We start from the raw sequence: 18002 nt of genomic DNA on the forward strand, positions 1-18002 counted from the left end.
ATTCATCAAGCATTTAGGCAGACGAGCCAAAATGGTCACTAACTTACAAAAATTAAAAGATAAACATAGCAAAGGAAAGTAGGGCAATATATAAAAAAAACTGAGTATTCATATGGAAATATGTAAAACAACTATTACTGCTTTGGCACTCTCTCCTAGTCAAAATTTATGGAGGCTTACGGCTGTCGCATGTTATCCAGTGTCCTTTAGATGGAGTCATCTTATTTAGCAGCAAGAAATCGGGGCAACTACAGAGTGGGTCACCGAAGCCTCTGCCGGGATAAATTCGGGGGGAGCAGGGGGTCAAGTGATAAGCTTGAAGAGTTTCCTGAGGCTTTGGAGGAGTTCGAGGACGACTGGTCAGGCATGAGGACGACTTCTCTTTGGCCGAGGAAACTACCAAGTTAGAAATCTGACTGGGCTGATTCATTTGTCATATGTTAACTCAAGCAGCCTAAAGCTAGGTCACCCAGTACAAGTCTCACGTAGAATACTGTATTCAGTGCGAATTCATTTATCATCACTTGTACCAGTATTTTGAGAATTATTTGGTCTTTCTCTGACTCTTGCTAAATAAAAAAAAAAGACGAAAAGATGTCATTTATGTTGGTATGGCACTTGTTTTTATTATTACATAAGGTTGGCCCTGTGCCAGCACGGCATCTTGCTCTTGTGAGCTGCCTGTAGTAAGTGAAATATAGGCATGCACTACTGCATTTAAATTCCGCGAAAATTAGCTGTTATAAGAAGCGCAACTTTTATGCATTCCTAATCTGGAGTAGAAAACTGGTGCCTGCATCAAAATGTCAACGACCTTACACCTAAGCTAAAATGATTTTCACTTTTCATCAAACAATCATGTGATCACCCTTTCTTTTATTATATATACGATTTTCAGCCCAATAATAATAATAATAATAATAATAATAATAATAATAATAATAATAATAATAATAATTCTGCTTTCCTCGGTCACTGACCTCCTTCATTAGTCTCAATGGAATCTTCAGTTCCGTCTTACGATCACCAGGATATGTTCAGCGTAATCACTAACGTGAACCTATTTCAAAACCCCCATGAAACGACGGGCCAGACGCTGCTTGTGTTTCCATTCACCGGATGCAGATGCTTGAGCGGCTGAGGTGTGAAGTACGATTTCAGAGGATCCGGCTGAGACTGTGTCGAGTTCTAGTGAAAGGAGGATCGTGAGTTCAGCTCTAATATCCGTAAATTCACTTTTTTTCTTCCTGCGGAAAAATGATTCAGGAAATACAACGGAGGAGTGATAATTCCTTACCCCGGAAGTAAATGTTATAAAAAAATTTTTATCGAACTGCTAAACTACTTATGACAAGTATGAAGCTCTGAGAGAAGAGCAGGTTGATGTAACCAGCGAACATTATAAACTTGAGGCGACAGAAATATATTTCACTACAAATGCGCTTAATCCTTTTTAGCTACTATAATCCAACAGATCTAATATCAGTTGTTCCTTATACCGTTCCGCTGCAAGTTTCAGAAAAATGTTCGAGAGATTTTTCTACAAATTTATCACAGTTCTTAATAACACAATTTTGTATAGCTCTTCCAGTACGCTGTGGGAAACTTTTGTGCAATCTTTCAGCTGAGGCTAAACTAAAAAGATCTCGAAAATTGTCGTTACGAAAGTTCCACGTAGAACTAAGTCTAATTCATAATTAACTCGAAGTAAGGTAGGACAACACAGCTTTAATAAATGTCATTACCGCTTGTCTTAATGACAGAACTTCATACGATACGGTTCACAAAGGTTCATGGGGCTCTTGCCAAAGTTATCGAAAATCTTCTGATCAAAAAGGTCAACGACACCTAGCGTGTCAGGTCGGAGAAGATACAAGCCACTATTATCTTAAATTACTGACTGATGACGCCTTAAGAAGTACGACCACGCCCTCAAAAGAGGAGAATTACAGAATTAGAAACTAATTGCTTTCATCATGTGTCAGAAACAGTTTAAAAATCTGTGCTTTCAAGGGAAATACTTAATGGTGGAAGCAAGGTACGATAGTATGCCACTGGTATGTGGTACCCAGTGATTTACAGGGATAAAAGAATGGTGGCGCCGAAAAACAACTCGCAGGCAAACGAATGAATGATATTTCTACAGGCTTCGGCTGTGTTCAATGCTACCTGTCATATATATATATATATATATATATATATATATATATATATATATATATATATATATATATATATATATATATATATATATATATATATATATATCCTTCTTCTTAAGTAAAAATAATTCACGGCTTATGCACTACTCTTGGAGAAAAAGAAGAGAAAAAAAAAAAACAATCGAAACGAGATGATTACTCCCACACTGCATCTTCACATCCGGGAACTAACTTTCACTTGACCAACCACCACGTGAGTGTGGGAGAACTGGAGATATTGCACTGTTGGGGAATTTGTTGGCGGGGAGGCGTAGCCTTGTCATGTTAGACTTGACCTTATTACCTAACATCATTCTGAGGTAATTCGGCAAAGCGAGTGGTCTGGAACCGAGAGATCCGGTTCGGTACGGTCGAAGCGGATGTTACATATCAGAAGGCAATAATAAAAATTTGCACTACACGTTGGCTGAGTTGCACAGATGGCTGAAAGAGCAAGTGTTCGCGTTTTGTTATGCCACATCTAGAAAATTGTGTCCAGAATATTTTGAGAGTCACTGAAATTTTCAGTCGTTTACTTAACGTCAAAAAAAAAAAAAAAATTTCCGGTAAAAAATATTTCAGTCGGGAGGAAATGTTTTCTTCTCCTTGTTATCTGGTCCCAGGGATAAATCTTTTGAGTTTGTCTTCCTCTGGTGCCCACAGTTTTCTTTGCAGATTACTTCCAGGTTGTTAGGTGACTCGTAGGCGTTCCTCAAGGCTCTTTTGTGTTTCTCGGCTTGTTACCATCCCTCAAGATTCTGTTCAATGCGTATCATCTTGACCTGCTTAACCGATAGCTTCCTTCAGCCCTCTTCGAGTTCCCAAACATTAGAATAAAGCTGTTCTTCCCAATTAGCTTTCCTTCATCCAATTTAAAGTGATTTTGTGTTCAGCGCGGCGTTACTTCTGTCTTTAGACGGCCGGCTTTATTATAGCTTCAGTAATTCACTCGTAAGTAATCTCTATAAGGGCTTCAAACTTTGGTTTAGTACGAAAAATTGGAAAAAACAAATCTGTCATTCAAGTATCTGAGATAATAACTCATACTGAAGAGCAACTGACGATGAGCCATGCAGGGTTCAGTCTTATATGCACTAAGCATCTTTCTCCAACGCAGCTTCTCTATCATCAGAGCTAAAATATTTATCGTGACTTGATCAAACTTTCCCAAATATGGGGAAGATTTCCTTTATTTCTTCTTCATTAAAGGACTGATCTCGAGGCGTTTACTCTCGTCAGTAACCCGGCGACTCCCATTACCCTCTCCTCTTTTCAGTTTTCTGTAAAAGAAAACTATTGAGAAGATGTTTGTCCGTCCGCACTTTTTCTGTCCGCTCTCAGATCTTAAAAACTACTGAGGCTAGAGGGCTGCAAATTGGTATGTTCATCATCCACCCTCCAATCATCAAACATGCCAAATTGCAGCCCTCTAGTCTCAGTAGTTTTTATTTTATTTAAGGTTAAAGTTAGCCATGATCGGGCGTCTGGCACCGCTAGAGGTGCCAGCCGCCGATGCATCTTCACTTGACCACATCTGGGTAGCAACTGAGCGTTGCCCGGTCGCTGCAGTATGAAACTCTCTTAAACGACCGGGCAGCATATTCCCCAACTGTTCGGCCAAACGAGTGGGCGCCTCAGTTTTTTTTTGCCATGCCTCTAGGTTGGATTAGGTTAGGATGGGTTACGTTAGGATAGTTCAAGGATATTCCTTATATATTTTGGGCGTGGTAAACATATCGAGATTATTTTCAAGAACATTCTATAGTTAGTTTTTAAGATATGGCGTCCCGCTTTTTTCAGGGAAGGTCCCGAACCATAATACAGTTGGGTTTAAGAGTTTCATACTGCAGCACATCGAGAGTTTCATATATCATTGTAAGCTGTACAGAAAACTCGATTGCGCCGAAGAAACTTCGGTGTATTTTTTACTTTTTTATTCTTTTTCTCAACATAGTACAGTAGGTTTTATTGTCAAAAGCATTGTGGCTGTTTCTAGCCTAATTTTCCCTAGGAAATATTTACTTGCATCCTGAATTCTAAGTGGTAATAGTGAACATCACAGTAAGCTGAACTGAATAATTTTCTCTCCTTAATTGAATCAGTTTCTTGCGTTTACTAAATGTTAATATTTCAGTATTCTAAAATACCTTTCAAAATATGAGCGTTTTCTGATCGGGGAAAATTATTCCAGGATACGTTTTTGTTAAACGTCTGCAACAGTTGCGATTGATCTCATTGCCACTTTCAGATTGCGAATGAAATCCTTATGCAGAACTTTCCACAACATTAGCCTGCCCCTCTCTCTCTCTCTCTCTCTCTCTCTCTCTCTCTCTCTCTCTCTCTCTCTCTCTCTCTCTTTTAAGGACATATGTATACATATACAGTATATATATATATATATATATATATATATATATATATATATATATATATATATTTATATATATATATATTTATATATATGTATATATGCATATACATATGTATGTATATAATATATATATAATAATATATATATATATATATATATATATATATATATATATATATATATATATATATAAATTACAGGCTGAATTTACCTGGCCATTTTCTGTAATGAGTCTTGTCTTTTTTTTCGCACTGTTTATTCAGATTATTGATACTCATTTCCATGTGTTTCATACATGTGCATGTAAATACTGCATAAGTAATATATATACATATATATATATATATAATGACACATTATCAAACGAGTATTAATAATCAGAATAAAAAATGCGAAAAAAAAGACAAGAATCGTTACAGAAAAATGGCCGGGTATAAATTCAGCTCACCTGTAATTCAAGCAAATTAAAGTGAAACAAACGCCGGAACTATGACTACTTTTCAAGCCTCCTGATAACAGAAGCCGGAAATAATAATTTGCATAATTATTTGCGGCATCCGGAGTTGGCACTTCAACAAAAACAAGGAAACAAATACATTCGTTGATGTAACCAAATGAAACTACGGCGTTATTGAATGATATATAATTTACAAGAACAAAGAACAATAGAAAATAAAAAAAATAGTCATTATAAGGAGATTAAGAAGGTATGTTCGCTGAGTGCTTTATCAAACCCCGTCACTTTCCTTCTTTATCTACAGTGAAATTAGTAATAGATTTATGAGTCAAATAACCAATGATTTTCCATTTTTTAATCGCCTTGTTACACATACTGAATTCTCCAGAAAACAAACTTCTTCAGCTGATCTCATCCGCAAAGTAAGGACATTTCCATTAACTTTATAATATAAGCAACACTATTTGTCATTCTTAACATACCTGACAAATATTCATGAGTAACATTTCAACTCCCAAACTTCGGTATAACTGATGTCTGCACGCCAGATCAAGAGAGTTGAATATCTCTTAAATTTTTATTTATATTATTTAATTATTTTTTCTTTATTCTATACTTTTTATTTCATTTGCTTCATGTTTATATGCAATTTTAATCCATTAGATTCTCAAACCTTATTCAAAGGGCGTGAACCAGATGCTAGGAGAATTGACGGCAAAGTTGCACATGCACATTGAGTTGTAATGATCGACAGAGCCATAGTATATATATACACACATATATAGATACATACATATATATTAATGTATATATATACATATATATATATATATATATATATATATATATATATATATATATATATATATATATATATATATATATATATATATATATATATATATATATATATATATATATCAATAAGTAAGTCAATAAGTATCCAACATTACCACAAGGAAAATGAAACAGTGGGTGCTAATCATGACCAGTCTCGACTCTATACCTAAATTGTTTTCAGATGACTGATACATAGTGGAGGAAATTTACAATATATATGCTAGGGACAGTACAAAAGTCTGTACTCTCTCTCTAGTTTATAAATTGTACATTTTTACCACTAAGCATCAGGTATTTCATTTTCTCTTTGGCAAAGTTGGATATATATATGTATATAAATAAATATATGTATATATATATATATATATATATATATATATATATATATATATGTATATATATATATATATATATATATATATATATATATATATATATATATATATATATATATATATATATATATATATATGCATATATGCACATATTATATACATACATGTAACTGTTTGTGAGTGTACTTCATTTTGGTTGCCTCTGCTATGAGATCCCGTGTTAGCATGAAAGTCAGTCTAGTCTAATATATAATATATTGTTATTAAAATAGTTTAACCAGACCACTAAGCTAACTTTCAGCTCTCATGGGGCTGGCCCGAAGGAGTATGACGAAATACCAGGTCTAGGCCATACGCCAAGAACTGAGACCAAATAGGTCATTCGCGTGGTGATGAATGAATGAAAATGAAATTTAAAAGAAATAAACTGTACAAGGCATATGCTTTTCCACTGGAGTAAATGAGCACATTAAATACATTTGCACGTTTCCAGACATACAAAAAAAAAAAAAAAAATTCAAAAATTAAGTAATATTTTTAAATTTCGTCTTTCAAAATTCATTAAACGCCCTAGGGGCTTCGGTATTTTCATTATTTACTTAATTTTTATATTTTATATATTAAATTACAGTTCTTTATGAATGTTAAAATTGGAATGACTGAAAATGTAGAAGATTCTGAGAAAATTTCCTTCATCGATTTATTTCCAAAAGTTGCTAATCGCTGTTGGTTACATTTTGGACATTCACACAGTACATGTTTGACTGTTATCAACACTTTGCACTTTGAGCATTCGGGAGGAGGGCAATGTGGACTGTTCATTAAGCGTCCATGTGTCAAACAAGTATGGTCTATTTGAAGACGCGTCAGAAGTACTTGTGTCTCTCTCGCTGATATGATGAACTCCATTTTTCAACACAGGATTTTATATGTTTCAATTATTATTTATAGGTTCCTCATTCCATATATTTTGCCATTTATTTACAATGATTATTTTTATATGTCTTATATAATCACTAATAGGGATGTTTACATTTGCTCTTGTCATGTAGACCGTTTCTTTAGCTGCTTTATCAGCCTCTTCATTTCCTTTAATCCTTAGACACGGGTAGGGATCCAACATATTTCAATATTTTTTTTTTTCCATTATTATACAGTTTGTGGAGTTCAAACTTAATCTGCTGTACAATATTATTTTTTGGGTTGTAATTCTGAACGGCTTCTATAGCACTTCTCGAAGTCGCTAAAAATCACAAAATTATTGAAAGATACTTGCTTTTTAATTTTGAGGGCTAATGCGATTGCACACAGCTTTGCTGTGAATACCGGCATTACTGGGTAAAGAGAATTGATATGCTTTGTCTGAGATATAGCTGCATATCCTACTCCATGTTGTGATTTAGACCCATCTGTATATATTGCGCCATGTGAATTTTTTCGTCTTATATGATCTCTCTCTCTCTCTCTCTCTCTCTCTCTCTCTCTCTCTCTCTCTCTCTCTCTCTCTCTCTCTCTATATATATATATATATATATATATATAAATGTTTGTGAGTGAATTTCATTTTGGTTGCCATTGGTATGGGATCCCGTGTTAGCATGAAAGTCAGTCTAGTCTAATATACAACTAGCTGTAGCAGGGCAAAGAGACATCCAGATTGAATTCCAATGATATTCTGTAGAACGTGTACCTCATATCTGAAAGGAAATACTGATCCTTTCTCCCGATCACTAGTTACGACAGTACTGATTCAACCCAATATAGTTAGAATTTTGATCGTCGGACTATACAGTTGTTCCACTGGATATAAAATATCCAGTAGCCGATCAAACAAAAGAGGGATATTAGTATGGGAGGGAGGAAGATTTATTTCAAAGAACGATAAAGTCAGACATGGGTACCTATCTTTTGTGACCATTTTGGTAAAAAAAAAGCAATATACATTCTATCAACGAATAGCAAACACAACAATGTTCTCTGTAGGACGTCTACTATCTAGAATATATTTTTGTCATTTACTTGGATATGTTCTCCCGAACGAGACTGCTTAGGGGAGGATGCTCGCAGTGAAAGAATTGTTTCCTAAAGTCTTGAATTTACATGTAGGCCTACTGGTATTGTAACGCTTTTACTACATATTCGCAGCGGGTTGAATGTGCGACTACAGGGCGTTCATGTCTCTCTTTGTGTTTTGCTAAAGGTGGGCCATAGCCGTCCAAATTAGGGTCAAGAGTTCCTGGGAGACTCCCTCATAACCGATCCCTTTTTACTTTCACTCTCTTCGTCACGGCCCTAAGGCAGGATCCCGGATGCAAATGACGTCACGTCTTGTGGCAATGTTATGAGAATGTCGACCGCGCACAACGAACTACCTTCTTTCCAGATGCTGGACGAGTGGAACGACCGCTTGGGAATAGAACCACAATGTAAACAAAAGACTCAAGGTTTCGTGCGGCCACACAGTACAGAAATAGCATGGATCGCTAGTGCCTGTACTAAGCTGGGAGCTATCGTTTCCCAATGTGCCACATTCTTCGGTGAGAGGAAGTGCTTTCATCTCGCCTCTCTCACAGAATTCTTTGGTAAATCGAAAATGATTCTCAGTGACTGTTTTAGTGGAAGCGTTTCGTCCTAACTAGAAGGGGACGTATTTTAGAAAATATACGCTTATCCTAAGTTCTGGTGGCTTCCTTTTGGACCATATGCACTAGAGAGTCATTTTAAAGTACACAAGCAACGACACCTTTTGACAACTACACTATTTATGAGACCTCAACTCATTCACTTACAATTGGTTGCCAAAAACTCGTCTTAGCAATAAAATAAACCGCCAGCTCATAATTCTTCAGGCTATCCTCTCTCCATTCTTGAGACGCCACAAGCCCACAAGCACATACATAAATACATGTGTATATATACATATACATATATATGCATGTATATATATATATATATATATATATATATATATATATATATATATATATATATATATATATGTATATATATATGTATGTATGTATGTATGTATGTATGTATGTATGTATGTATGTATGTAAATGCTGAAGCCATCTTGATGAACGTGTACTATATAATGCCACGCTCAAAAGTTTCGTAATGCAGATGGACTGTCTCAGAAATGTTTACTTTTTGCATAACTCCGAATAATAAGTTTATCGGTATGTGAAGGCCATTAGTCGATTTCTTTTTCTAACGCCTCTTTGAATTTTAGTTATCACTTTATTTATATGTAATACAAACATTTTGAAAATGTTTGGTATCTACTCAGTGACGGAAGACAATGAGATATATCAATTGTCAGCAAAAGTTTTTCGAAATGGAAAAAAAATTTTTCAATCACATTTTGTTGTATAAAGTCCAGGGAAAACTCGTCTAAGGCAACATGAGTGAAAGCAAAATTGCACACCGAACAAACCACCGCCAAGATTGTTAAAATTCTTGGTCATTTAATATAGACTGCTCTCCAATACATTCACTCATTTCCTAATCGACTACTTTGATTTAATTTTAAAAAATGCATTCTTTTCCTGTTAATGCTCATATACTGATGTTTTTTCTTCCTTTAATTATTTGTTCAACCACTTGATATTAAATGTAAAATCATTACTGTCTCTTGTGTTATCTTATATATTAAATGTAATAATACTCCTTTTTTTTAACACGAAACATCATTTACACCCTGGTACTGTGTCTACTAACCTGGTCATGAATCCAAATGAAATACACACACACACACACACACACACACACACATATATATATATATATATATATATATATATATATATATATATATATATATATATATATATATATATATAGTTTTACCGAACACAAATGATATGATAAAACTCAAGAGAAATGATAATTCATTGAATAAATCACCATAACGAATAGTCTCATGTATGACAAGGAAAGCCCAAGATTGTAACCCCATCAAAAGATAGGCCTAAAAGGCCTAGCACTTTTTGTAACGATTCGTAATCACTGGAAGGGTGCGTTCCAGGATGTGGCCAAGTGAAAGGACAGGAGGGGTCCGTTGCCAGGGCAGGATCTTGTGACGTAGGAAACCCCTTACCTCGCTTATCCTTTCCTTTAGAGACGGGGGAGAAAGTGTAGCCAGCAAAATCTATATTTATGAACTTCATCGCCTTTATAAAGCAAATTTGAAATTAACAAATTGATTAAATGTGGTACTATAGCTTGGGCGAATGCTTTGGTCTATCTATCAAGTGTTTGGTATAAAAAACCCTCTTTCTTCAAGAATCACATAGGCCTAATTTTGTAACCCTAACAGATGACCTTGGTAATCATTGTAAAAACACTGCTTGCCTGTATAAGCCTAAAGACTTCGACGATTAAGGGAAGAACACAATGACCTGGAGATTTAGTCCTAAAGCAGATCCTGAAAGCGAGAGTTCTTTTGGAGCCTCCAGGGGTTACGCGAACCCTCGTGACTTATAGATTACTATAGTTAAGGCGATGTTCATAGAATAAGGCTTGTTTCGATGGATTCCTTTTACAAACTCACACACACACATCGTACACACTATATATATATGTGTGTGTGTGTCCGTATGTGCGCGCGCGTGTGGGTGGGTAGTTTATGTCAGTATAATTAATGTGCTTTTATTATCTGATTCTTAATCTCTATAAGTGTATCTGAATAACGCTTACCCAGAAGATATTACAGATTTTTTCTCAGTTTCATACGCCATAAATGATAAGAACGTATGTTTCCGAGAATTCAGTTTATTGGAGTACCTTGACATGCTATGTATAAATGGTTTAATTCTCAGTTTCAGTACTTTTTCACACTCTATTTACAAATACTCTTGACGTCAACTTAGGGGTAAAAGATGCAGAATCAACAGTCAAGCTAATTTCAATGATTTCAGAAGCTGACATTTCTGCACCATTCTCAAGCTGCCGCTGTTGAGAACGATTAATTGACTAATTTAATGCCGTAATTTGGCGTCACGGGAGCTATAGCCACGCCATGCGAAATAAATAAATAAATAAATAAATAAGTTAATTAATTAATTAATTAATTAATGAGATAATTAATAAATAAAGGCTGCGAACCATGGAAGAGTAGGATGAACGAAGATTCTTACATGTTGCAACACCTAAACACACAAGTCGTCGTTTCCGGATTCTTGACACGAGATTCGACGAAGAAGAAAGAAAGGAATGCAGGTAAATGAAAGTAGTCTCGGTGCCCTAATTTGCCCTGATTACATAACGTTCGTTAACGGAAACGTTCAGATGTATGTAAGCACATTACTTCAAAATTATTTTAGGAAAAGTAATCATATCACGTAAAACTGATATGTAAATGATTAATTGAAGAGAAAATATTCTGAGTAAAATAGCTACGTAGTGATTTGTCTAGAATAATGATGAACGTGAAAATCGAAAGATTAATATCATACCTCCCGTACAAACGTAGGCCAATTTGACTTCTGAGAAGCTGAAGAGTAAAGTATCCCAGACTAACATGACTAGCCTATTGCCTAGGCTAAAATTTACGCAGATAATTTAAACACTGAAACACCAAGAGATTGTCGAAGAACTGAACCTACATAAAAATGAACTTTTTTTGAACACCTATAAATTGAGGCGATAGAATCTTACAGAAAAAAATGAGGCGAAAGTTAGTATAGTTTCTATATCACATTAACTCTGTTTCAGCTATGAGGGCACAGCAGACTCAACAGAGCAGCCATCTGTAAACGGCTGCTCATGGCGAACGAATCTCCTCACTTTTTGTTTTGTTTTATATGAGAAATTTAAGTTCACAGGCTAGTCAAGCGGATTGTGAAGAGATCATGGAATTGGATTAGAGAGTGAATCAAATCGAACCTTACAAGAGTTTTACATGTGGTTTTAACCCCTACCTTTCTTTTAGAGTGACGCACAGCAGAGTTATTGTTGTTGAAGATTAAATGAGCCTAGAGGTCCTAGACCTAGCACGTCTAAGAGTTCATAGGATAGTAATCTGGGACCTTTGTTGTTTTGAGTCTACTAACGACGTGAGGGGTGGCCTTGGGATTAATTATTATTGCATGTAGGCCATTGTCTATTGTGCTCACTTAATTTGCCAGGATGTATATCTTTACTTGGATGCACTGAGAGCGTATGAACAAATCCAGTATATATATATATATATATATATATATATATATATATATATATATATATATATATATATATATATATATATATATATATATATATATATATATATATATATATATATATATATATATATATATATATATATATAAACTCGTATGTTGCAAACAACACTGTTTCTCTAAAGCGTATATATTCAAAAGATCATCCTTCCGGTTACATGGCTATACATTATAAGATTGCAAACCCCAGATTCTAATCCCCTTCCTGTCTTTCAAAGAGAAGGAACAGCCTTTCTCCTACAATGGCAGACGTAGGAATGTCTTCATGGCCGAGACGATGAGGTCCACGATGCTGCCCACTTGGACTTGGTAGTCATCTCTTCGCAGAGTTACTTAACAGTACATTGCTTAATTTGGCCATGAAAATGGATACTACTGTTTAACCGACTGTCCTAGAAAGTACTCCAGAAGTCAGCTGGAACGTGACCTGAGCGCGTAAAGAAAGAGAAAGGAATTGCACTGAGGTAAGGTGGTGCTGACAGAATATTTACCGTGAAGTGCCTGCGTGTCGTCTGTTTTTGTCAGACTAAGCAGGCCTTATGCCAGTAAGGGGCCTTGCTCTTGCCAGCATATCTTAGTACTTCCTCCTTGAAAGACATTGTGGTGGAAACAGTTTTATTTTAAAACAGATGATATAAAAAAAAATCGGCAAAAAATGATGTAGGAAATTTTAAACACAGAGGAATAAACCAACCGAGAAAGAATATTTTATTTACTTTCTTTACAGAGAGAGAGAGAGAGAGAGAGAGAGAGAGAGAGAGAGAGAGAGAGAGAGAGAGAGAGAGTTATGGGAATTCTTGCTTTACCAGTGTCTGAAAGCATACAACATTTGATAAAATATAGAATTATTATAGACAGAAAACTGTCAAGGAACGAGAATATGTTTAATTTCTACTTTCTTAAAGAAATGATTTTTGTCGCAGTGAAAGGACGACCGCAAATCTTATTGGAAAGAAACGGCAAAGTTGAAATTTCTGCTTTAAAACTCAACAGAAAGAAAGAAAGAAAGAAAGACAGAAAGAAAGAAAGAAATATTTTTTCTTAGATTAGTGAATTTTAAACGAAATGAACATTCCACGATTTGCATGATAAAATAATGCATATATTTGTCAGTTAGGTGACTAAGAAACGTTAATTTAAGATAAAGGAAGCTGTCAATATATTTACGAGTACTTATACAAAAAAGCAGCTTCCAAAACGAGTTAAAGGAAATATATGTGCACCATATTTCCAAGTTTTACCCCAAAGATACGAAAATTACGTATTTGAGAATAAAATGCGCTCAAAATCATAAAAAATTCAAGGTAATTTTTGTATTTATAATTCTTAACTAAGGCAGTTACACTTCCTATGCATTTTCCACTGAAACATCAAAGCTCGCTGAACTAACACCAGGAACGTGTCGGACAATTGAAAAGTATTTTGAAAATCGGAAATCATTCGACAGCATTTTCTGGAGTGCTTAAGAAAGCTCAAGTCATGCAAGTCAACATGTACGTGTTGCATGTGCTAAATCCATTCGTGTGCGTAATTGTGCACGTGAGGGTGTGCGTAGGCGCGTTTGTTATACGCGCGAGAACATGTCTACATGATTATATTTTAGACCCACCAGTCCTCCCAGCTGTAAATGAGTATCTGCGTTTGCACAAGTCAAGAAAAGTGGGAATGAGGCCAGCAACCTCATCCCTATGAAACTTGACAGAAACCAGAATTCTGTACCCAGATCACCCCATCTGACATCATTCTGATTATTAAAAACATTTTTTTTTACTAAAGTACAGTATTGAATTGAATTTAATAGAGAATTTAGACCAAAGGCCAAGCACTGGGACCTACGAGGTCATTCTACGCTGAAACGGAAAAAGACAGGAAAACGTTTGAAAGGTGTAACAGGAGGAAAACCTCGCAGTTGCACTATGAATCAATTGTTAGGAGAGGGTGGAAAGTAAGTTGGAAGAAAAAGAATATGAAAGAAGGTACAGTAAAAGGAACGAAAGGGATTGCAGCTAGGGGGCGAAGGCACGCTGCAAAGAACCTTAAGTAATGCCTACAGTGCACCACATGAGGTGCACTCATGGCACTACCCCCTACGGAAACTAATGTACACTAGCAGAGGTAAATTTTCTCATACTTCATCCGTATTTCTGGCAGAACTTCTCTTTTCATTACCATAATAAAATTCATATTAATGAAACTATTAGTTAAGTGGAAATCTTCCGAGCAAGGTACACAAGAACTATACCTGTGGGAAGCTCACCAACAAAACAATCCATTCACTGCTTTTTACGGTGGAATCTACTTTTTGTTTGTCTGTTCTTGAAGCTTTGAATTGTCTTGTCAGCTCCAGCGGTACATCTTCGCAATTGCCAGATTTACTGAAGGTAAAATTTTGACAAGAATAGGAAGGAAATGTATTAAAACATAGCTCCAATGTGAATGTGGAGTATAACAATAATAATAGTATGTTCGTGTATACGTGTATGTTCGCCGTCCGTCTCCAGCCATGTGTATGCGCGAGCACAGCGGCGTTTGTGCGCGTCACCCACCATGTGAGGTTGTAACCTGGGTAAGAACGAAGTCTATGGTCCTTTCCTTTCTCTCAAGACCTCTCCCCTTCCCCGCCCCCAACCCTAACCCGACTGCACAGCCAACCCCTCGAGGGTCGGGTGGAGAACGAAAAGTGAAAGTAAAGTTGCGGGAAGCCCTCAACGATCCGCCTTAGCTCTTGTTCTTTGTTTGTTTAGATGTCAGGTTCTGTTTGTGGTATCAATATTGTTAGGTTGTTATATCGTTTATTCGACATCAGGGTTTATTAGTAATCATCTTAAATATCAGTATTTTTTCCATCGTTATCATGAATATTATTACTACCCTTCAATGCAAAGAAACACCGGGACGTCTCTCTCTCTCTCTCTCTCTCTCTCTCTCTCTCTCTCTCTACATTTTAAAACGAATATCGAGACAGCAGCTAAAACCACCGACTGGTCCTCTTTTAAAAGAAGAAAACATTAGGACATGTGGACAGATATGGTAAAAACCCTGACCTTTTTTCCTATGGGCTTAGCATGAGGTAGAATTCATAATCAACAGTCTCATTTATTAAAAAATATATACCTTTTGCATCTTAATTGAATTTTTAAGTGAAAAAATATTCTTCCATAATATTTGTCAGGTATTTTTCTCATATCGCGTCTTGAATCTGACAAGTTTACTGAATAATTATTTGGAATAATTTCGAGCCTTTCACATTTTTCCTGTCAATCTCTGTTATTGTCTCTTACTGTATTTTCGTTTTAATTTCTTCTGAAAACCAGTTTCATTATTGTTTATGCGTCAGTTGTCTACCTGAAAATATTCATTATCAGTTCTGTCAATTTCTGTCTGGGCCTATATGCTCCCTGTTTTTATTAACAAATAGTGTATTTGCTTTCGTTCGTGAAAAGTTGTTTTTCTGGACTATCCAGGACTTGGAACATTACAGAAATTTCTTTTTAGTAATAGCAGTAAGTTTCATTTATAGGGAAACAGATATGAAAGTTTTATGATTACTTTAAAGATATTTTCAAATCGATGACAGTTAAGAAAAGAAAAATAAATCTTTTGAGTTCCACGTTACAAAAACGAGAGAGAGAGAGAGAGAGAGAGAGAGAGAGAGAGAGAGAGAGAGAGAGAGAGAGAGAGAGATACATAAAAAATCGAATTACAAATAAACCATTATCTCTAAGACTGTGAGTATGCGCGTTCCATGCCTCTCTCTCTCTCTCTCTCTCTCTCTCTCTCTCTCTCTCTCTCTCTCTCTGCGTGTTTAAAAATCATAACTGGGACTGTGAATGTAAGACTTAGAAGCATCAGAAGCATAATGAAATGAGTTTCGGATACCGTGCATGCACATATAAATAAGTTTTGTATTTTATTTATCCACGTAACACATGACAACGTTAACGCTAATACACACACACGCACACACACATACAGTATATATATATATATATATATATATATATATATATATATATATATATATATATATATATATATATATATATATATATATATATGTGTGTGTGTGTGTGTGTGTGTGTGTGTATGTGTGTGAGTGCTTGAGTTAGTACAATTACATTTTCTCTAATTCACGATCTTGGCGTTGAAGACTTGGTTTTGTCGTGTTCGTTTCGCCACTGTCTCAGTCCCTAAGCTGATACAGACCACTCTCTGGCACTTACCGCCAAGAACAAGTCATGCGTAATTTGGTAAAGTTGCCAGATGCCGCCCTGCCTGTCAACCTCTGCAAATCAAATTGGAAAGGAAAGTTTGTGCTTCGTTCGTTGCTTTCAGTTTCTCAAGTCAAGAGTGTAGTTTGTAATAGAGGGATGCAGGGGGATTTAATGCTAACTGAAACTCAATAAGAAATTTCCCTTCCTCGTCTGATCTGATTGATTCAGTAATGGAATGCAACCGTACATGTCAACACTCATCTTTAGTCGGCGTAAATTAACTAATGATATTATCGTGGGCATACCTATGTGGATATAAACACACGCAAACAAACGCACAGACATACACACATACACACACCTATCCACACCTACCCCTTAACACACGCATATGTGTACATACGTGCGTTCGTATGTGTGTGTCTGTCATAAGCTCCAATCTCGCCTCACGCGGCAGGAGGCCAGATTTCAATTCCAATATTTACAGAAAAACATCATTGTCCCTCTGTTGGCATGAGTACTGAACTATGTAGCTGTTGATTACCCGACTGTAGTGGGTTGTAAGAGGATGAAAAAATTCATGGGGCTATCAACCTCATTTCAAAAGGTTTACAGGTAACCTAAAGGTATTACCTTCTGAAGCCACGTCCAGTAAGAGGAAAAGTCGCAGTTGAAAAACCACGTTATACAAAACCACGTATATATATATATATATATATATATATATATATATATATATATATATATATATATATATATATATTAGAATGTGCATACACACATCAAGATACCGAAGTAAGCAAAGTTCATCATCAACTTTACTGTTATGATTCTGGGAGTAACAGAATATCTTAATTTAAAAATCTAAAACGCTTTGTGTGTTGTGCTATAACGTCTTTTTTTCTGCTTTGTTATTCTTGAGATTTGTTTGTTGTTGTCGTCACAGTCATTGCATGAACACTCGGCGAGTTCCCCCCTCCCACTAGGGCGAAGGGTCAACTTTCACCCGGTCTTATCATTCTCTACAGTTTTGTTTTGCGTTGTTCTTTGTAATGCGTCGTAGTATTGTACACAAAATGATGCAATGACAACATTGAATATTCACGATGGTCTTTTCTTGGATTTTTCCTGGTTTCTTGAGACAATGTTATCGAGTTATACCCACTCGCAAAACCAATATACTACTACTACTGACAATAATAATAATAATAATAATAATAATAATAATAATAATAATAATGCATTTTATAAAAAAATTACTTTCACTCACTGGAATATCACAGCATATTCATTCTTTCTCCGAGCGTCACGAACATAATTTTTCTCTTACGAAAGGCAATGTAACAAGGATATGTACTTTTGT

At 35.6% G+C, this 18002-nt stretch overlaps 1 protein-coding gene across 2 annotated transcripts in view; it reads right to left on the reverse strand.

The window, feature by feature from the left end:
* The window catches only part of LOC136847703 (uncharacterized), a 423779-nt gene that overhangs the window by 30922 nt on the left and 374855 nt on the right, over positions 1-18002 (reverse strand). For both annotated transcript variants that reach the window (XM_067119553.1, XM_067119554.1), the window contains exon 3: positions 981-1247. The gene's annotated coding sequence lies outside the window, so the exon portion shown is untranslated. The remainder of the gene's footprint in view (positions 1-980; positions 1248-18002) is intronic.

This window comes from Macrobrachium rosenbergii, chromosome 17, assembly GCF_040412425.1.
Source record: "Macrobrachium rosenbergii isolate ZJJX-2024 chromosome 17, ASM4041242v1, whole genome shotgun sequence".
In the NCBI taxonomy this organism is placed as follows: Eukaryota; Metazoa; Arthropoda; class Malacostraca; order Decapoda; family Palaemonidae; genus Macrobrachium; species Macrobrachium rosenbergii.